The following is a 24,157-nucleotide window of genomic DNA, read 5'->3' as shown; positions in this document are numbered from 1 at the left end:
TAAAATGGTTTTTTTCAGACTGACTGAACTCACAGAGCAAAGCATTAATTTTAATTCAATTTATTTTACTTTTATGATGACCGCAGACTAACCCAGGTAATATGAGGTGTTTCCTTTCAAAGGTTGTGCACAACATTTGTCCTTTCAATGGCTGCTTAAATTACTGAATCTTTGGGAAGATGGTGCACTGACCTTTCTTCCTGCCTTCAAAGATAATCAACTGAAACTCTAGAGTATCTTTCTAACCTTATTATCTACATTAGTCATCAATGCATTGCCTGGTTTCCATGGCATGCCATACCTAAACAGCTCAGGAATCGCTGTGCTCCATACTATTGTAGAAGCTCTGCTTATCTCAGTAACCTTCAATCACCTTCCTAACCAGATAGCTCCTCTTGTATTTCAAAGAGTTGAATTGGCACAGGGTTACGTTTTGTTGATTGTCTTCTGAAACTTTGTGGGAAATATAAGGTTAGAAACTCACTGTTGGTGAATATTAAGAGTCAAATACTTGAAGTGTTCCCACACAATTGCTGGAAAGAGAGACACATGGCTCAGGCTTTTTGTCATGAATTCATCAGGACAAAGGAAAGAATGGCAAATTTCAAATATGATCACAACAATTCTTATTACAGGAGAAAAGAGTTCGGATCCATTGGGAAGTTGATTCTGATTGGCTGAGCTGTTGCTATGGGGGCAGAAATGAAACTATAGGTACCTCAAGCTCATGGGTAATTCGAAAAGACACAAACTTGCATCTGAAAAGGCAGAGCAGACCAAGCAGCATCAGAGGGACAGGAGAGTTGACATTTCAGGTTGGGACCCTTTATCAGGGCTGTCCTGATGAAGGGTTCCAACCTGAAATATCGACTACCCTGCTCCTCTGATGCAGCCTGACCTGCTGTGCCTTTCCAGTTCCACATTTTTCATCTCTGACTTCCACCATCTGCAGTCCTTGCTATCTCCAACAAGCTTGTGTACATACTTTTGTTTGTAAAGCTTTTAAAACATCTTTCCTTTTTCTGCAGTATTTGAATTTAGTATTATTATTCCCATGGCACTAACCTGTCAACTGCTTTAAATGGGTTAATGCCCAAACTCCAATCAGAGAAAGGTGGAAGTCAGACACACGCACACACGTACATACACGCACACTCTCTCACTCTCTCTTGCTCTCTCTCTGTCTTATCTTGCATTCTATTCCTCCCAGAACTTCTACAATCCTTCGATGACATGATTTTCACTTGCCTCCTGTTGAGGAAAGGAGAATAACCTGATTCATAACCCACCTCAAGAACTACGAGGGTACTTGTTTACAACTGCTGGAGTGAATGCTGATTGTTCACATTAATAAGGACCTGTTCTGTTTCTTATTTACTTTACACAGGGTCATTGCAAGTGAGACTGATGGATCCAGCACAGCAACGCTAAACATTGCTATTACTGGCACGCAAGAAAGGTGCATAGAAATGGAGGTGGGAACTGGTACACCAGCAAATCTTGGAGCAGCTACAATCTGCTGCACCGTATCAATATGTAGAGAACTCAGCTGAAGGGCCCCTCAGGGGTAAGCAGGAAGTACAGGAGGGTCCATGTCTGTCATCTTCCATGCCATGAATGGCGCAGTATCGCTGCAGACTGAGGATCTCCTGAGACACAGGAGTCAGAGAACTATCCACCTGCTGGAGTAAGACTTGTGATCTGAACGAGTGGGTGGCTGTCCCAATCCCGTGCTTTGTTGAATTATTATGGCTCCTTCTAAGGAGCGGCTGGAGACCTGTGAGGAATCTCTCAATCTCTCAGTCCATCAATGTATCAAGACCGTTTCTCAGGCCATTTGTGCCAGATCACACCACTTCACCTCCTCTCCCTGGGACAAAGTTAGAGCTGCCATCCAGATAGTTGATTTTGGCAATGGAGTGGGTTTCCCCCCGGGGGGGAGGCATTATCAACTGTACACACATTATGCTGAGGGGGCCGTGTCATAATGCAGCTGAGTTCATCAATAGGAAAGATTTCCATTCCATCAGTGCGTAAGTCAGCTGTGATCATTGGTATGACATCTTGCATCAGGTATCATAGGAACTGTTGTGATGCCTAGATGCTTGAGAAATCTTATATCACTGCTGAATTTGAAGAGTCAGCTGCCTCACAATGATGAAGGTCGAAGAGTGTGGTGCTGGAAAAGCACAGCCGGTCAGGCAGCATCCAAGGAGCAGGAAAGTCGACGTTTTGGGCATAAGCCCTTCATCAGGAATGAGGGGGTGGGCCAAGGAGGCTGTGAGATATTCCTGATGAAGGGCTTATGCCTAAAACATCGACTCTCATGCTCCTCAGATGCTACCTGACCGGCTGTGCTTTTCCAGCACCACACTTTTCGACTCTGATCTCCAGCATCTGCAGTGCTCACTTTCTCCCTGCCTTACAATGATGGTTATCCTGAGATAAGAAGTATATTCTGCAATCACGGTAAGATGACTCCATTGCATAACTCCATCACTAAAGTCATGCATCAGGTACAATGTAGCCTGATCTACAAGTAGAGCCATATGAAGCAGACAGTAGACCTGCTGAGGTTCTGTTGTTTGGACTGATCTAATGGGACCTCACAGTTCATTCCAGACAGAGTGTGCCCCATATTCCCAGCATGCAGTGCTCTGCAGGCAAAAAGGGGATGTGATGGAGGCTGACAAGCTGGAAGAGCAGGAGCAGTCTTACAAGAAAGCTGAGGACAGTGAGCAAGGAGAACCATACTCTCATCATGTTAGACTTAGCGCATTATAAGGATGACAGAACGTAATTGACATCAGTTTCCAGTGGTTGAGCTGGATGTCATTTTCTGTTATTTTTGGCTGCTGTTGAATCAAGGTGAAGGCATTTCTGTTTGTGGTGCTCTCACATTGAATAATAATAAGATGCTGGGATCCAGTGGGAATTAGGGACAGAGTAGCAGTGTGTTAGAGAGAAATGCAAAATGGGATGTGGCAAAGGACAGACAAGCTGTATGACTTGGTGCTTAAACCGCAGTCGGTGTAAGAATGTGTATTCAAATATGCAAGGAATTGTCAGCTGTGCCACCTATGTGCCCTGAGAGGTATTGGTTTGTGGTTCTATTCCCAACATGTGTATGTTGATGGGCAACTCCTGTCTACCAATACTGGACCAGGTGCGTGACAGCTGGAATGCAAAGGTGTTTGCAGTTCCAGGGATCCCAGAATAACTCTATAGAGCTGAGTGGAAGATTGGACAAATATCAGTTGGGTGGGGCACAAAGGGATATGGCACCTTGTTAAGGAGGTGAGTTTGGGATAACAACATGAGAAAACGCATTATGCCTTGCAGAGAGAAACCTTACATAAGCCAAGGTGAAGATATCCCTCAGCCAATTTCTGATAAGATTCAGTTCAGTGCCTTCTGACCACTTCCTGACCCAGGGAATCACAGAATTGTTATTGTACAGAAGGAGACCATTCAGCCCGTTATGAAGACCCTGGACCTCTGGACATTTTAATTTAGTGTCAATCTCCAGCCTTTTCCCCATAACCCTGCAGTTTGCTTCCATTTAAATAATCTTCCAACTTTGTCTTGAAAACCTCAACTCAACCTCTCTCCAATTCCAAACAGTGCATTCCAAACTCTGACTACTTGTGTTAAATATATTATTGCTCATCTTGGACTTGCTTCTGTCAAAACATACTTTGGCCAGTGTAATAACTCCACAGAGGTCAGTATCCTGTCACTAAGTCACCCTTTATTTACATGTGGAAATTTTTGACACTGATTCAGTTCCCTCAGAGTCAACTCTCAGAGTGAACAGGATGTAGGACATGCCTGCTCTTTTTTTTTCAGAATGAACAGAACCTCACACACTCCTGTTTCTTTTTTTCTTCTTCTTATATTTATTTATTTATTTTTCTTATTTTTTTTTCCCCCACACTACCGCCTAACTGCGGTAGTGCTTATTTTTTTTCTCCAGCACCCATGTTGTGTGTGTGCATGTGTGAGACACAGTTCACACTCCTGTTCTTATCTATCAGCCAGGGCTCCCTGATTGGACCTTGATTAACATCCTCAATGAGGGAACGGAGATACTATGAGGTACCCCTGGCTGTCCTCGCTACAATCAGAACAGCTTGGATTTTCCAAAGGTCAAATAATGATGTCGAATGTGTAGATGGGTGTTCCACATGTTGACACTTGGGATCCCCATTGTAGTTGACTAAAAGGGAACTACTCTGGAAATTGAAGATTCTTTTGGGCAATTGCCTGCACCAGGAACTCTTGGGAGGTATTCATTAAACTTGGAGAATTCAGCAGGTAAGGCTATGAATGTAGTTACTCAGGAAATTTTAGACTGTTGGACACCCACATTAACTCCTGAGTAAATATTCAACTGGCACTCCAACTCAAGTTATTTCCCCAGAATTACACCTCTGCCAGATTCTGATTTCAAACCTTGCCTACCCTGGACCCGTCCACCACACCATCTGCCTGAGAACAAGCCTCCACCCCCTCGGGGCCTGATGTCACACCCCTCCTCTGGCCTCAGACACAACCCATGCTCCGCTATCGGATTTGAAATAGCCCGTGAGCTGCCCCAACCCATTGTCCTACCCCATCACATAACACCAAATGTCCTCAGTTAGGTCTGAGATGTTCCACCAATCCACACCTTAAAAACCCCATCACCTATCAGGTCCATTTGCCACCTTGCTCTCTCTGCCAACCTGACACTGGCCCCTCCCTTTTAATTTCCTATCACTTACTTGTCTGCCAACCTGGCACACTATTTACCTGGCACACTCACACACCTGGCACAATACACACTGGGCACACGACTCACCTGGCACATGACTCACCTGGCACACTGATTACCTGGCACAACACACATCTGGCACACTACTCACATGGCACACTACTTACCTGGTGCACTACTAACCAGACACACTAATTACCTGGCACACTACACACCTAGCACACTAATTACCTGGCATACTAATTACCTGGCACGCTACACACCTGGCACGCTACATCCTGGGTGCACTAATTACCTGGCACGCTACACACCTGGCACACTACATCCCGGGTGCACTAATTACCTGGCACACTGCACACCTTGCGCACTAATTACCTGGCACACTGCACACCTGGTACTCTACGTACCTGGCACACTACGCACTAGGCAAACAGTATACCTGGCACACTACTCAAAATAACACACTACTCACCTGACTCACTAATTACCTGGCACACTACACACCTTGCGCACTAATTACCTGGCACACTGCACACCTGGTACACTACGTACCTGGCACACTATGCACTAGGCAAACAGCATACCTGGCACACTACTCAAAATAACACACTACTCACCTGACTCACTAATTACCTGGCACACAATACATCTGGCACACTACTCACTGAACACACTACACACCTCGCACACTACACATCTGGTACATTAATTACCTAACACTTGACTCAGTTGGCACACTAATTACCTAACACACTGCTCACCTGGCACACTATACTCCTGGCACATTAATTATCTGGCACATTAATTACCTGATACATTAATTACCTGGCACATTACTCACCTGCCACACTACTCACCTGGCACACTATACACCTGACACACTATTCACCTGACACACTACACACCTGCCACACAACACACCTGACACACTACTCACCTGGCACACTACTCACCTGGCACACTGTACACCTGACACACTATTCACCTGACACACTACACACCTGACACACTACTCATCTGGCACACTACTCACCTGGCGTGCTACTCACCTGACATACTAATTACCTGGCACACTACTCACTTGGCACACTACTTACGTGGTGCACTACTTAACTGGCACACTATTCTTATCACGCCCTACTTACCTAGTACACTACTGTTACCAACTTAGCAGCATACCTGCTATCAAAATCTGGCACCCTACTAGGCTGGCACTATATCCCTTCAGCACTTGGCACCCAACCCTTGCCACCTGAGTATGACTCTTATCTTACGTGCTTACACCTTGACAGTAGCTGCTTTCATCCACTCTCCTGCTCTATAAGGAACCTGTCTGATTTACAATATGGCTCTGCATTTATGAAGGCATCCTGATCAAACATCTGGTGAGAAATGCAGAATTTGTTTGTTGTGGATATCATAAGATTGCCACTCTTCAGAAAATCTGGTCCTTTACAACCGGTCCTTTGAGCTCTTGATCATCCTACAAGCGGAAACTTACCTCCTCCATCCAGACAGCTCACGATTTTGAAAATTTGTATCAGAACTCCTTTTAGTCTTCCCTTCTCTTGGAAGACAGTCCCAAATTCTCCTGGGAAGATTCAAGAAAAGATACATTTGCGAAGGCGCCAAACATATGGTGGAAGATTCCCAACAGGCCATATCATGTTTTAAGCCATGAAGCCCAGATTTGGACAAAATAGGATCACTCAATCCACTTTCTTGTCAGGACGTACATACAGAAACAAGAAGAAAGGCCAATGACATTAATTACGGGGTTATCCTTTCAACTTAGGATGATTTAGACTATTTTCTTTTCCATTGCTTAGTGTGCTGAGGCAGTATCAAATGTTTTTGGGGGTGTTGTGGCGAGTTGTTAGATGTTGCTACATCCTCACAGGGATGGCAGAGTATTTGCCGACCTGTTCACAAGAAGGTTACAGCAGGTTCGGTGGCAGCATTGGCGCTGCCTCTGAGTCAGCTGCATGACAGGGAAATGGAGTAGAGACTGCTGAGGGGAGAAACTTTACAATTTTCCCACTGCCAATTCCTGAAGCTAGACCCATCAACCCAAAAATATTCATCTTGTTACTCTCGAGAGAGATAGTTTCTGCATTCTCTGTTTTCATTTTAGAGGTGAATTTATACCTTATTCAATTTGGTACCGCGTAATCATTGCTCATGAGGTTGTATCTTCAACATTGGGAAGGCCAAAGGCAGATAGATGGCTGACCACTCTGTGGTACACCTTTGATTCATCTTTGAAGCATGACTCTAAGGTTCAGGTCATCCATCATTTTATGATGGATCTGTGGGGCTGATAAGGCTCAGTGTCACCATTCCACTATTTTCTGTGTTTACTTCAGATTTCCAGTATCTGCAATGTTTTGCTTTTGTACCAGTAAATCACTGTTAAACCTGGAAAGCAGGTCCTGGCATTTGAGAAGAGGAAGAATAAACTGATAGCTGTCATAAAAATTGAGGGTTGGAAAGTTGGATTGAGTATGGAGTTGACCAATATATTGCAGAGAGAATGATTAGCTTGGAATACAGAAGGGAGAAGTGAGGAGGATATGTCTGCTGGTTGCCTGATGTTAGATGGTTAAAAATTGAAGATGATGATAGAGGTCAGTGATTGTGGCGAGGGGTAGGGACAGGTAGTGGGTAGATGACCACAAGGGAACTGCTATTGTAGGTCTATGAGAGCGGTGAGCAAAAGTGCAGAAAATGGAATGGACAGGTCAAGGATTGGACGATTGAGGAGAAAGAAAAACATTTCAGTCGCTGTGGTATAAAAGAAAGTATCATCTGATCAGATGTGATTGAGGTGGAGGAACTGAACAAGTGAAAGTCTTTACAGGACATGGGGTTTGCAAATGTGAATATTGGTTGATAGACTATCCCTAGAATGGAGACAGAGAAATAGAGGCAGGGAAAGTAAAGGTCAGAGATGGTGACCAGTGTTCCTGCTAATTTCCTAATTCTTTTGTGCGGAGTTCTGAGGTCTGTGCATACCAACTACTTCCAGATCCGGATGTCAATGCTGCAAACAGCACCAGAATGGGATCGCCAAGTGCAGACCCTCAGAGCAGCCATCCATGCACAGTTTAGAGAAAACAGCAATGGCTACTTTGAGAGGAGAGTGGAAATTGAAAGCAAAGCAATTTCCCACTTCATTGTGTGAGCAAATTGATACCAGTACAATCATTTATGTGATAGAATATGAAAAGGTAAGAACGACCTGAGTAGAAGTGAAATAAAGCACTTTCTACCTAACCATACAGTGATTCCTTTGTGACAGTAATGCCAACACACAATCCTTGGTGTAAGAAATGTTGCTTTTTAGCCTTTCAAGAACAATCATCAATCATGTTGTACTTTGTAAACATGTAACCTAAGGCAACAGTTTACCTTTCAAAAAGTGTGTAATAATGCAACCACCAGATACAACAGGTGTGTGTAACCTGGGAAAAAAAAAACACCCGTACTCTTCATTGAAGTAAGCGATTGAATGATTTTGTAGATATTGCATGTCAGGTCAAAGGAAAATTGTCAAGAACAAATTGGATTTTGTGTTAGCACGGTTTCGTGTTATTCATCAATCACAATTATAGTGGGATTACAGAGTGCTTTCCCTTTCACATTGCATTGAAGATTTGCTTCAACTCCATTGTTACAATAATTCTCCGGCTTGCGATCACTACTTCAAATCGACTGTTTTGTATCACTGTTACTGCAGAGGAGTATTGCAGTCTTACTTTAATATCAATGCATTGCTGCCTGTAATTTGTCTTTCAAAAACAGAAAGCCCATAACATGGTTACTCTCATTAAACTCCAAAGATAAAAGAACAATCAAAAGCAAAATAGAATGCCTCAAATTCTTGAAATTCAACCATTATCATTTATGTTAGGGACATTACTGCTGATGGTTTCCTTGTATACTGGCTTACTCCATTTTAATATTGGTATAAGATGGTTCTGAAAGATAGAAAAGGTGTGGGGTTGATATGATGAAAGGGTTGATGCTGATATTGTTGACTTATAGGATGCAATAGCAGCAGAATTGAGCACAAAGATGAATTTTAGTCAAGGAGGATCACACCATATTGATAGCCTAGCTGACTTTTCTATTTCCTTCACTAGTTAGTAGTTCATTGCCAACATGAGAAAGGAATGCCTTGCAAAAAGATACAGCATAGATAGAGGCTATTCAGCCCATCATTCTGCTGTCAGCTTTGGTAAAGTTATCCAACTAGAGTCTTTCCATATAGCTCAATTTTGTTTCTTTTCTTTTAAGTGTTTATCGCTTTTGAAAATTACTAATAAACCAAATTAAATTCTTCTCATTTCCCCTCAGGTTCTTTTGGCAATTAGCTGAAACCTGCAGCCTGTGATATTCACCTTCCTGCCAGCACTGGTATGACGCTTAGATGTCCAAAAAACCAGCAGGCTGTATTCAACAACATATCCCTTTGGCTATTCACAATGAGCAAAGTACTGACTGTAGCCAACTAGTCTGTGCTGGCAAAACAACAAAATGTAATTCTGCAACTGGACAACATTAGCTGCATAATCGTGAGTGCACAAGTAATTATGCTGACTACCAACTTAAGATCACAGTGTGGCACACTTATATGCACTCCAAGATTCATATATTTCAACACAGTGCCCTATTCTTTGGAGACTGAATGAACATATATACGCACAATGCCTATCTCAATTCTACAAAATCAATGTAAGTCATTATCTGGGTCATTAGCAGGTCAACGTTATGACCAATCAGAATTAACCTGTCTGTTTTCAAATTTAAATGAAGTCTGGGAGTTAACTGTCAGTCATCATTAACTACTTCATTTTCCATGGCCAGATCTCGAGCAATCAGAGATCACTTGCCAACCAATAAGCACACTCCTCTCATATAGTAAAAATGTTATTTTCCCTTTAGTTTGATATTGTTTGAAAAAATTGTCCTGAAGAATGCAAGACAGAAAACATGAGCAAAATGTGGCATTTTAAGCAATATTCAAGCTACCCATTATCTTTCATTTCTCATTAACCCAAAGATATTTGCCGATCTGTTTATTCATAGCTTTAACATATCTTCACGTACATTTTAAATTGGGAGAGCAAAGCAAGCCTGTGTAAACATGCAAAACTGTTACCCCAATTTTCAGAGTGAAAAGAGAAGAACTTATTTTCCTTTTCAAACCTGACCATAACATGATCTGATTTTGAAAATTTCTATTATCCACGTTTGTCTTCTTTGCTTGAAGTGGAAAATTCACAATCCTTCTCATGTTTTCACATAACTGAGATTCTATTCCACTTGAAACAAAGTAAATTCAGCCAACAAGGAGTTAAATCATCACATACTTTAGAATTTGGTTTGGGTCCAAAAGAACTGTCTAAGTACAATTTGTCTTCTCAAAAATATATTAAAATGGAGCAATTCATTGCCTTAAACATTCCTGGAAGAAAATGGAATTGACTATAAGGTAGAACACAGAATACAGTCAGGGTTCTGAGCTGAACAAGCTATGTAGGAGCCATTTAGGTTGATAGGTTTGCATGATAATTTGTATGGACAATTTCAAAACAAAAAAGAATGAAGTAAGATAAGAGTTGAGGTACCAAGTCTTTTCACTAAGTATCAACAACAAGTTTTTTGGATGATTTTTCACTGCAAGACCTAAAGACATCTCTCTTCATATCTTACCAAATTTGCTTCACTAATTACTTTCCCTGATCATGTAATGTTCCTCTTGTCCAATTGTACCTCCAGTTTACTACGTGCCATTCCTGGAAGGACTCACCACTCATGATGTATCCGCTGAAAGACCAGCATCCCTGGCAGCTCTCCCATATTTAAAATACTGATGTACACTCAGACAAACTCAAGCATTCTGAAGCTGCCTTGTTTGGCAATGGACACTCAGTCAGAAGATGCAGCGGAACAGCCAGCAGTCTTGGAAGGAGGTCAATGAACTTCTCTCTTCTACCTGGGTAAGCGTCTCCTCTGTGTAACCTCACACTCACTCTATCTCTGCTACAGCACCCATGTCCCACCGAGGCTCATGCTCTGCCTCTCTCACTATTGCCTGCAACATCATCCCTCATGCACTCTCATTACTCCCTAAGACCCCTCCATTCCATTAACAATGCATTACCTCTGTGCTGCCCATATACTGACCCAGGACACCTCACCATCTTTCCACCACCTGTGCCAGCAGTAACAGCTATGCCACCCATTTTCATCTCACTCAATCCCTCCCTTTCTCTCCTTCCAGTAGCAGACAGACCACTACTGCACTCTAGTGCCTCAGCTGTTGGTGTTCAGGAACAAAGGTATGGCAACAGGTGAATGGGGAAACCAGATGTGCTCTCCTGTGTCCCTTCCTCACATGGAAACAGGCAAGTGCCAGGAGACACTCAGAATGGAGGAGGAAGCTCAAGCCTCAGATGTCTCCTCTCAGGACACTCTAGATATGACTAGACCATCCACTTCCACCCTGCTTAACCCCTCTAACATGTGAAACACTGAGCTGAGGAAGGCATATTTGCACCCCTCATCATGTCAGACCTAACCAAATGGAAATGTCCCCAATGCTGACTAACTACACCTCCAGAGCCAACTAAATCCACTGCCAAGCAAGTTCCTTCCAGCGACAGAACCAAGGGCAACACTAAGATATAGTGAGAAGGAAAGAAAGAAAAATAACCTTTTGAGGGAACTTTGGTGGCACAGGTGACAGTGCACTATATGTTTGTAAGAATTTGATTAATTTTGCAGTTAATCCATTTGTTTGAGTCACAGTGCAGTCTCAAATGTAACAGTGTCAACACAATGTTTGATGTCATGTCCATGCAGGATGTATCATAGATTGATGTCTATGTAAACAGCTTGCTGCATGTAACCTGTGGATGCAAAATGAACAAGGCATATATTGAGCAGTGGATTTTGCAGACTCCTCTTGGTCAAACATCCCTATTCTTTCCCTGGCCTCTGTGTCCAAAAGTAATCGTGCATATGTAGAGGGCAGGAAGATATACTGCGCATAGGGAGTCAATGCATGAACACGGTCAGGGTTTAGGGGCCCCATATTTCTATGTCCTTACAGTGCATGGATCTGTGTGTAACGTTGTTGGCTTCTATTCAATCAGATGATAGAAGTTTACTTTAAGTAGTCCTTGTTAACCATTATCGTAATAAGGTAGATAGTTTTTTTGGTAACATTGCCAACACAACTTCTGTAGTCAAGTTAAAAATCACACAACACCAGGTTATAGTCCAACAGGTTTAATTGGAAGCACACTAGCTTTCGGAGAAACGCTCCTTCATCATCTCACTATCACCTGATGAAGGAGCGTCGCTCCGAAAGCTAGTGTGCTTCCAATTAAACCTGTTGGACTATAACCTGGTGTTGAGTGATTTTTAACTTTATACACCCCAGTCCAACACCGGCATCTCCAAATCATGTCTGTAATCAAGCCCTTGGATGGGACTCAAACCCAGATATTCTGGCTCAGACTTATGAACACTACACAGTGTGCCACAGACCTCCTCATTTACAGATACTCAGATTCTGATATTGGGGCCTAACTCATGCTCTGACAGTTACTTATGAGAAGGAGTGCTTCTGGGTGTTCTTATTACCTTCACATTTATGTTCTGATGAAGAAGTTAGCTTTCACCATTTGTACAAACATGGAAGGTAAAGGCAGTGGGAGCAGAGCAGGGAAGTGACTGATCCCTTCTCAACCTTATCCCCTCTCCCCCAATCCCAGTTTGGAGAATTTTATACTGGATATCCCAGTATCAAGAAAGATATTGAGTATCAAAATTGAGTAACAACTTGAAGAGAGACACATTACTCTATTAAACTTCCAAAACCGAAAATCCCCTGATGAAAGTTCAAGGTGCTATCTTGTGTTAAGTCTAAGTCTGGATAAAACTAAAACAGCTCACAGAGAAAATGTTGATCTGTGAATTGCTCGTGAAATAGAACCAAAGTAACAGACTGAAAAATGTGCACAATAGAAATGGCACAGTAAGTAGGATGTGTCATTATATTACAAAGTGCATTGCTTGAAACAGCAATAGCAGAAGAATTATGTCAGAAGATATTTGATGTACAATACGATTTCCTTGTCAGAATGAGAACTCAATAGCATTTTAAACAGAGTTTAAGGGGTTATAAAGTCCATTGTAAACTCAATAAACTGAGTAAAATATACCTACTCCAGTGAATCATATGATTGGATAAGTCACAGCTACTGTCAGAGTGTCAGAATTGACACCACTCCAAACCCTTAACTGCCATTGAGCAACAAAAGAAAGAATTGTCTAACTGTAAGAAATGCAATAGGAATGGGCTTTGTTTAATATAACATGGTGGTTAATGTATACCAAAGCAACACTTTGTCCATTGTCCCAATTATTAAAAATTCTCTCAGTGATCTCAAGCCATTTGAAAAAATAGCTGACATCTCTCAAGATAATGCTTTGTCGCACGCTTGCCTTCATTGCTCAGACCTTTGAGTATAGGAGTTGGGATATCATGTTGAGGTTCCACAGGATATAAGGCCACTTCTGGTGTCCTGCATGCAGTGCTGGTCACCCTGCTACAGGAAGGATATTATTAAATTGGAGGCGGTTTGGAAAAGAGTTACCAGGATATTGCCAGGAGTGGAAGGTTAGAGTTATAAAAATAGACTGGATAGGCTGGGACTTGTTTCACCGAAGTGTAGGAGATTGAGGAGTGGCCTTAACGAGATTTATAAAATCATAAGGTGCAAAGATAAGGTGAATAGCAAGGCTCTTTACCCTAGAGTAGGGGAGTTCAAACTAGGGAGAATCTTTAAGGTGAAAGGACATGGGGAACAACTTTTTTACACAGAGAATGGTTCATGTGGAATGAACAGTCAGAGGTAGTGGTGGCTGCAGGTACAGTGACAACTTTTAAAAGACATTTAGACATGTAGATAAATAGGAAAGGTTTGGAGGGATATGGGCCAAACACAGGTAAATGGGATCAGTTTAGTTTGGGAAATTTGGTTGACATGGACAAATTTGACTGAAGGGTCTGTTTCCACGTTATACATCTCTGGTTGCTTGTGTAAAGTAAAACAATGGTGATAGAGCTGCCAAACAGTGCTCATAAATCCAAGCACTGGAGGGCTTCATTCTTGTCTTTAGATATAATGTCATGGCATAACTTCTGTTGTTCTATTTAAATTGTTAGATACAATAAAGGCTGTAGGCACATTACTAATTTAAACAATTAAATAACATCTGGTTTTATCTTAAAGGGATTATGTTTGCACTAATGGAGTAGAATTTAGAATTAAATAAGAATTATTTTTCAGTACAAAAGATTAGAGCTGTAAGTAATTGTTTGTACTGTAAGTGCTGAAACACTGAACATAATTGTTCTCACACCCCTTTGCTGGTTTAGCAGAGGTGTTAATCTGTGTATTTCACAAATTTACTTGTGCATTAATATCAGCATTAATAACACAAACAGTAAGTTCTGGCATCAACATTATGAATGATTTATTGATTTTTATAATTAATCCTACGTCAGGTTTTGATAGTACAAATGTTAACACAATCCAATTGTATTAATTCCATCATGATTGTTTCAAAGCCCTCTTTCCCCTCTGAGGAATGCAATCTAACACCAATGTATATCTAACCTAATTACAAGCACGTTTCATTCATTCATTCATTAACATAATAGAGCCAGAAATTTAACAAAATTTCTTTATTGTAAATAATATTAAGTCCTTCTCCAATTTTCTGCTCAAGTTTTTAATTCTAACAAATCAGTTGTTCTCCATTCTCAGGTAGAGGTGGGAAATTGTTATTCTTTTATTGAACATTACTGGCATGTGCTATTTAAAAGAGACTTGGTGAGTCACTTCAGTGCAGCTTTTCAATGGTATATATTGCTACTCCTCTGTAAGAGGTGGTGAGAGGGAATGTTTAAGTTAGTGGAAGGAATGCCAATCAAGTGAACTGTTCAGACCTTGATGATATCAAGCCTCCCATGTGTTGCTGAAACTGTAACCACTCAGTCAAGTGGAGGTTGTTTCCTCAGTCTCTAGGGAGACAGGAAATGTGTTTCATAGAATCATAGAATCCCTATAGTTTGGAAACAGGCTATTTGACCTATCGAATCCATGCAGACCCTCCAAAGAAGATTCCACTCAAATGCATTCCCCCCACCCCCCTGTCCCTATAAACCTGCATTTCCTTTGGCTAATCCACCTGGCTGTACATCCCTGTGAGCAACTTAGCATGGTCAACCCACTTAAACTGCACATATTTAAACTGTGGGATAAAATCAGAGCACCCAGAGGAAGCCCACGCAGACACGGGAAGAATGTGTAAACTCCACACATGAGATGCCCAAGGCTGGAATTGACCCAGGTCCCTGGCACTGTGAGGCTCTAGTGCTAACCACTGAGCCACAGTTTCCTGCCACAGAATTCCCAGCTTCTGATCTGCTCTTGTAATCATGGCTGGTCCTATTTAGCATAATGTTACGAGTGGGGATTCAAGGCATGGTAACATTGGTAAATGTCAAGAGATTGTTAGATTTGTTATGACACGGAGTAAACCCCTCTGCTAATTCAAATTCGACACACAGAGAAGATCACCTCGCACCGTAATCTGTTAAACTTCAAGAGGCAAAGAACCATCCCAGATTTCACTATTTAATGTAAAAATTAACAATTTTATTCTGTAAGTCTAACACAGAACATTAAAACTACAGCTGTTTACAACTCCTTTTTCTGAAACCTATCTTTTACCTCCCACTTTACAATACTGATAAATTCCCTCTTAAAGTTATGACAAATCACTTTCAAATCCAGCTGTTGTCTACGGTTGTTGAACATTTTCTGGAGATTTCTTTTGGACAGCTTCTGTCTTCTGCTGCACAAATTTCTGATGGACAGGTACTGTTCAGAGAGCTATTCTGCTGGCAGTCTTTACTTATGGGTGCTCTTTGCTGTTCTCCCTAATTGTTTGAAATGCCTGGTTTCATACTGCAAAGCATCAAATAATTTCATTGGTTTGATGTCATCCTAAGCAGTAAAGTTCAAATTCAATTGGATTTTGGTCTCTGGGGCATAATTTAAACTGATTGGCCAAATTTGAATTTGTTTTTTGTAGCATGACAACACAGCACCAGCTATTTGCATCAACCAAATGTTTTTAAATTGTTCAGCACACTCTGTGCTTTCAGTTTTCACCAGCTTCCTCTCTCTCTTAAAGATACAGTACACCTACATCTTCATAACAGATTATCTCTTCTTAGAGAGGATATTTGCCTGGCACCTATGTAGTACAATGTTACTTTTTTCATGTTCTTCAAATGTGAGCTGTAACCCACACCCACAAAAAACAAAATTGCCTGTGTTTGGACCCTTTGTCAGTCTGGCCATTTTTTGTTTGAAAAAGATGTTTCAAGCGCTGTGATAATCACTGGCAACAGGTCACATTTTATTGCTCTTGAACTGAATGGCTCACTAGGCCACTGCAGAGGGTCGTTAAACATTAACAAAGTTCCCATGGGTCTTGAGATCACATATAGGTCAGATAAGGCCACTATCCAGAAGATCTTTTGGCACAATTGGTTATAGCTTCATGGTGATCATTACTGATAAATAGCTTTCAATTCTAGGTCCATATTAACTTGAATAGGAAATCCTTCAGCAGCTGTATTGGAATCTGAGCCAAAGTCCCTGGATTAGCTTAGACCTAGTTTAATAACACTACCTCTACTCCATCATCTCCTCAATTATTGTCCTCTTAAGGACAGCAATCCATTTGCAATGGTATAATATACTCAGCAATAGTAGGTGAATAAACATGAGAAAGCTGATTTTTCAACAAATTTCTTGAAAAGTAGAAAGGAGAGAGATATAGTATTGAGAGTTTCTCAGGGCTCAAAGGGGACACCAATCCAGGGATGTTAGCCTCCTTTGTGACTCCTCATCTCATTTCCAAATCTTACGTCTTCATCTTCCCTCAACCCTCTTGCTACGCTTCCTGATTCCTCCTTGCCCAAAACTTACTTCCTTCCTGTCAGCATATCCTCTTCATCCTGGATCATGCTTTCCATTCCAGTAGTCCCTGTTACTGAGATCTGGCATAACTAGGTCTTATAATGTAGCCAGACAATTTGACATTTCTTCAGATACAAATACTGAAGTACAGCCCTTCATAATTAATCAATAATGGAGATGTCTGAAGCATTGAATGTTCCACAAGGACTCACTCTTCCAGTAGTCAATGAGGGCTCAATCTGAAAAGGTTGAACTATGTTTATTTATTCCACCGCACACCTGTCATTTTGTGCAACATATTTCCTTAAATGCATCCAAACGTACCTTTATTCATTTATCATCTGCACCTTGGCCTCCATTTGTTTCAACACTTAACAGAATTCACTGACATGTGAAGCATTGATGGTCTCTTTTGGGAGAGTTTCTTCATCATGGTATGTTACAGAATCCAACAGCATTGTATTCACCTTCAAAGATTATCAGTCAGAAACAGAGTGCAGAGTACAAAAGTGCTTAAGATGAAGTCTTGCACTCACAGACAAAATTATCATGTCAGCGTTCACAATATATGACTTATGACAAATATGTAGAAAGACAGAAGGCTTGAAAAGGTAAAGTTAACCAGCTGCAATTACCATTACACTCACATGCACACACTCACCCTGTCTCTTCTGTATGTGAACACATATACGTTTATGGGATTAATTTGTATTTGCAGAATTACATTTTATTTTGTTCAAAAACTGCATAAATCCATGTAAGATTCTGTAAGTCCAACTTTAGAAATAGAACCAGTCTGACTCAACATTGGGACACAGACAGACATTAACCTAACACCTTTAATGCATTGTCTGAGCTGAGGTGGCACCTATTGTTAGAAAAGCTGAAGCTTGCTTGAGAATGTAATGTAAAAGGAATTCTGGGATTCACATATTAAAGAACCAAAACTAGCATATCCCACTCTAAAAGATGAAAAACTTACTCTAAATTTGTTTAATATATCATTACAACTCCATGACACAGTAACCCTTTTGCTAGAAATTCTGTGTCTTATGGTCTAATTCCACACACACCTGATGAAGAGGCAGCGCCTTGAAAGCTAGTTATAGTCCAACAGTTCCAAATAAACTGTTGGACTATAACCTGGTGTTGTGTGATTTTTAACTAAACCTTTCTAATCCATGTACTTGCCCAACTGTGTTTCAAATGGTCACCTCTGATCACATGATGCAAGTTGACTACATTTTCTGGAAAATTCCAAAGTCACATGACACCAGATTATAATCCAACAGGTTTATTTCAAATCACAAGCTTTCGGAGCATTGCCCCTTCATCAGGTGAAGAGAGAGAAAAGCACACAGGCACAGGATTTATAGGCAGAAAGCTCAATGGGCCGTGAGATCAAAAGATCAAACAAATAATGTGAGTGAAGTGTCAAATAATATCTCTGTAGGTGATCAAAAGTATTAGATTACTTACAGCGTGGAAACAGGCCCTTCAGCCCAACACGTCCATATCAACCCGCCGAAGCGCAACCCAACCAGACCCATTCCCCTACATTTACCATGACAACTAACACTACGGGCAATTTAGCATGGCCAATCCACCTGACCTGCACATCTTTGGACTGTGGGAGGAAACTGGAGCACCCGGAGGAAACCCACGCAGACACAGGGAGAACGTGCAAACTCCACACAGTCAGTCACCTGAGGCTGGAATTGAACCCGGGTCTCTAGCGCTGTGAGGCAGCAGTGCTAACCACTGTGCCACCGTGCCACCCATATGATATGTGTAAAGGGTCAATAACTGAATAACAAGCAAAGAGATGACCTATAATCTGATTAAATGAGGCAGAGAGATAACTACAAAATATTCAAAAGAAGGTGGTGCTGGAGATAAGCCAAATGATTGAAATAACATGCTCGGGGTAAGAGTCGCATGCCGAGGGTCTAACCAAAGTGGTAAGTAATCCAAACATGCTCAAACTAATTAAGGTAGAGAGATCAAAGTAATTTATGAAGCTTATGGTGTCAACATTTGACAGTAAGGAAGATTTTATAGATACAGAACAGTGTGGTGGGGTCACATGTCATGCAAATGAACCCAAGATTATGGTTCAGGCCATCTTCATGGGTACGGATCTCGGCTATCAGTTTCTGCTGGGCAATTCTGCATTTTTGAATATCTCCAAGGCTTGCTTTGAGGACGCTTACCTGAAGATCAGAAGCTGAACGGCTCCACCACAGTCAAAGAGTCACATGACAAGCAGTAAAAACTAGCCAGCTCCATGTGAGACAGGTTGCACCAAAATACATTTGACTTGATTTGATTTATTATTGTCACATGTACCAAGATACAGTGAAAAGTATTGTTTTGTGTGCAAATTCATCCCTCCATTACGATAAGTACTTTGGACAGAATAGGGTCCTACCCATCACTGCTGTAGCTGAATAGGGGAAATCATTACCCCATTAGTAAAATCACGCTTGCACTCACTCAAAAGGCAGTTTGAGTGCTGCTAATAACTCCCTAGCATCCAACAATGGTGTGTATGCCTCACTTGAGGAGATGGAAGGAAGCATGGGCACTGGAATAGGAGTAGTGGAGGTTCTACTCTAAATTGTGTGTGGAGGGATCCCTCTTTGCAGGTATAAACAAGGGCAGCAACAGCTCCAAGACCTGTCTGGAAAGTGTAAAAGGAAGTGAATCTATACTTCTGCTGGATGCGGAGGAGGTCTGGCTGTCTGAAACATTTCCATAAGCTGAAGGAGAACCAGGATGTTCTCAAGTCCACACACAGTGACTGAGGGAACTGCCTTGCCAAGGTTTTATATATAAGGAGTCTGCACCCCTGCTGAATGAGCAGGAGGCCTGCCAATCAAACTCACCTTTTTGTTGGAGGGACAACCAAGAGGCTCAGAAAGGCTGATGGTGAGCAAGCTGCCTTAGCCAGTGGAAGAGCTGCAAGACAGAGGTGTTGAAGGCAGGCTAACGCCTGTAAGCAAGGCCTTGGGGAAAACAAAAGACTGGTAATATTTTCAAGTCTCTGCTTAAAGGGAACAGAGGAGAAAAAAAATTAAATAAATCAATTTACCTCCCTCTTCTGTCTGTATGATCATTTCATCTATTAATCATTTTCACTCTCCTGTGGTCCTGCTACAGCTTGAGAGTTAAGCAGAATAGATGTATTTATTATCCACTGTTCCTATTGTTATCTTCTGGATTACTTTGCCCTTGACACTGAGATGCCAAAATTGTTTTTTCTCCGACATTCAATTTGCATGTCCCAATTTGAAAAACTAAAGTAAGACACAATTTGGAAAAACTTATGTCATCGATTGCTAGATTTATACGCCTTTACATTTCTATAAGGTGTGACTCAGAAGGTTGCAAGGCTGGAGGTGATCATATAGGTACAGCAAGCAGCTAGGAAGCCAAATGATGTGATATTCTTTCTTGCATGAGTGTTGATCTGTAATAATGACGAAGTGTTGTTGTAATTCGATACAGCTTTAATGGCAGCACACCTGAAACACAGTATAGTTTTTATCTTCATAACTAAGGAATAAAAAGATCACTTGGCAGGAGGAGGAATATGATTTTTGGATGAGAGGGCTGCTTTATGGGGTAAGAGCCAGTAGAATGGGCCTGATCGTACAGAGTTTTAATAAATGGAAGCTGATTCTATTTAAATATGTAAAATTCTGAGAATGCATGGGAGAACTCAAGGAGATAGATTGATTATTTCGGACTGAGAGGGAGAGAAATGTCTTCATTCAGAGGGTTGCAAATCTGTGGAATTCTTTAACTCAGTGAGCTGTGGATGTTCAGATCATAGTCAAGACAAAGATTGATAGATTTTGGTGTATTAAAAGAATCAAAGGATCTGGGGATAGAGTAGGAGAAAGGAACTGATGACACTGTTTAGCCATAATCTTATTGAAAGTCCACAAAGGCTTGTGGGGCCAAGTGGCAGATTACTGTTCTTATTTCTTATGTTCATGTGTGCAAAGACAGTGAAGGTCAAGACCACAGGGATTTAAAAACAAGGATGAGAATTATAAATCTGATTCGTTGCTGCCACAGGAACCACTCGAGGTCAGGGTCATTGCTTGTCAGAAAACTATATAGATTGCATGGTGAATAGCCATGGTAGCCAGGGTGTGAAACCACAGAATTAGCGGTGTAATTGGATACTGGAGTGTAGCTAATACTCCCCTAGCTATGTGAAGATACGGAAATTTACAATTTTGTCGAAATCCAACTGACTTTAAGTGCTGGCAGCAAAAGCACATCTAATACATAATTAATTTTAGGGAGCACATTCATATCAATAAAATCTACCTGTCCCCAAATAGCAATCAGTAAGGTGATTGTCTGCCAGCATAGTTTCTGATATTGATTGTGATCCTTCCTATGCTTTGGGCCATTGTGGATTCATGAATAAGATAGAAAACTATTCTGGAGATACCATACCTTGGGGTGATCACATCATTCATTCACATGCAGTTTGTTCTTGTTGGTCTGAATGAACTGGATGGTTCTTGTGTAAAATGACTTCTGGAATCCTCAGAGCACTGTTTCCCTGATAGATCTATTATCATTTGAGCATTGCATATGTGCTCAAAGACTGAATTGCAGCTTGTATTAGCCATTGTGAATATAATAGGATGATACAATCCAGAATTGAACTCTGAACTGCAGCTGGTATTTCAATTAAGTTGTTCAATCATAGCTAATAATTTGCAGGTTTATTTGTATTGCAGTTGGTGGGATAATGTTGAATTAAGAAAGAAACAAAGCAAGGTTCCTATAGGCAGTGGAAAAAATTGAAGTGCCCATATCATGAAGCAAGAACAGCCAACTAATAATCAATTTCCAACTTCAGCAAAGACTGAAATTCAGAACAGTCCAAATCCAGTGCAATAGTGTGATTTTATTGCAGATTTATAAAGAAACACAGTGCACAAATCATATTACAAATTTACCAATCTGCGTACAGCAAGTTTAAGAGGCAGGTTGCTGAATAATTTGGGCAGGAATTTACTAATCTCTCGGGGAATGGATTGGAATTGGGTGAGTCGAGGGAGATTGGAGAATAGCAGTGAACTGTTTCAGTTCAACCTCCTAATGCATTCTTGCTGCCAGCAAAGACTTTCAATTGTAGGCAGCAGGGAAGATCAGGCCCTTGCTCCAAGTAGGTGTGCAGTCAGTTGCTTAATCAAAGGCTCTTCCAATGGCCATTTTGTGGAGCTGCCAACATTTTGGCAAGGATGGCTCAGCCCCACATCCATCTACAGCCCTTTGGACCTCCACATGATGGGGGGGGGGGGGGCGTTATCTTAAAAGTAGTGACTTCCCTGCAGCAACCCATTGTACGACAGAAGGTTTCATTACCCGAAGAGGAGCATACCTGAAGGGAGAAACACCTCCCCATCACCACCAGATGGACAGCATTAGAAATGCACTCACCATCCTTAAGAAGATGGGTGGCCCATCTGAGGCCAATTAGGAACCTGCATGCAGTAAAATGATGAAGTTGTTCCCATTGCCACAAAATGTGCATTTGGGACCTGCTCTCCACCTTAACATCAGGGTCCAAAAGCACATGATAAAATTCAGGTTCTTATACTTCTACAAGACAGAGGATAAATTGTATAAATTATACATTTTCATCTTCTGGATTACTATTTCACATCACGCTTGGTATAGCTGGCACTATCCATAAAATGCTGGCAGAATACAAATATTTGTCTGTGATGCCAACACAGCTAAAGTGTGATGTCATTGCAAATTTATAAGGAAATATCATGCGTAGTTCATATTACAAATCAATAACTTACCAGTCTACATACACTTAACCTAAGAGACAAGTCACTGAATAAGATGGCAGCAACAGAATGAAGATTCTGATTCATGTGAAACTAAAAAAAAATTCCCTTGAGAAGTGTGTTGCTACATGTAAATGTACCCCATTATTGGCTATGATGTTTGATTAGATTACTTACAATGTGGAAACAGGACCTTTGGCCCCACCAACCCTCCCAAGAGCAACCAACCCAGACCCATTCCCCTACATCTAATACTACCAGCAATTTAGCATGGCCAATTCACCTGACCTGCACATTTTTGTACTGTGGGAGGAAACTGGACCACCCGGAGGAAACCCATGCAGACACAGGGTAGGATGTGCAAACTCCACACAGACAGTTGCCTGAAGTGGGAATTGAATCCAAGTCTCTGGCGCTGTGAGGCAGCAGTGCTAACCATTGTGCCACCGTGCCATCCAATCTGTGGTTCAGTTGAGCAGATTGAATCTATATTCATTAGAATTTAGGAAAAAGAATACACAGAATTCTGAGGGGTCTTTAGAGTAAATGCTGAGGTGATGTTACCCCCTTGTGTAAAAATTAAAAATGAGTAGACATCATTTAAAAATAAGGTATATTCCAAGAATGATGGAGATGAGGAGAATTTTATTTTTTTGTTTCTGAGGGCCATTGTTGTTTTTCTCCCAAGCTAGCATTGGAGGCCGGATAATTGAATGTAACTCAAGGCCAAATTAAACATATTTTTAATCGACAATAAGCGAGTTATGGAGACCAAGCGGGAAAATGAAATCTAGGCTACAATCAAATTATGGCAAAAGTGGGTATTGCAGATGCCGGAGATTAGAGTCAAGATTAGAGTGGTGCTGGAAAAGCACAGCAGGTCAGGCAGCATCCAAGGAGCAGGACAATCGACGTTTCGGGCAAAAGTCCTTTATCAGGAAGCCTGAAACGTCGATTTTCCTGTTCCTTGGATGCTGCCTGACCTGCTGTGCTTTTTCAGTACCACTCTAATCTTGACTACAATCAAATTATGATCAGAGTGGTGCTGGAAAAGCACAGCAGGTCAGGCAGCATCCAAGGAGCAGGAGAATCGACGTTTCGGGCAAAAGCCCTTCATCAGGCTTGTGCCCGAAATGTCGATTTCCATGCTCCCTGGATGCTGCCTGACCTGCTGTGCTTTTCCAGCACCTCTCTGATCTAAACTCTGGTTTCCAGCATCTGCAGTCGTCACTTTTGCCTACAATCAAATTATCCCTGTTCTTTGGGCTGAACAGCTACTCTTGCTCCTGTTTCTTTGGAATTTAATGTCCTGGATCCAAATTTCAGAAAGACAAGCTAAGATGGTTTGTGCAATTTTATCATGATAAACAGTTGAATATGTGGAATCATAGAGTCATAGAGATTTATGGTACAGAAAATCGTCCATGCCGACCAGATATCCTAACCTAATCTAGTCCCATTTGCCAGCACTTGGCCCATATCCCTCTAAATCC

Source organism: Chiloscyllium plagiosum, unplaced genomic scaffold (genome assembly GCF_037043375.1).
Source record: "Chiloscyllium plagiosum isolate Xiang-an unplaced genomic scaffold, Cpla_swu_hap1 HiC_scaffold_6, whole genome shotgun sequence".
NCBI lineage: Eukaryota > Metazoa > Chordata > Chondrichthyes > Orectolobiformes > Hemiscylliidae > Chiloscyllium > Chiloscyllium plagiosum.
The sequence above is the reverse complement of the archived record's forward strand: the minus strand, read 5'-3'. Positions refer to the sequence as shown.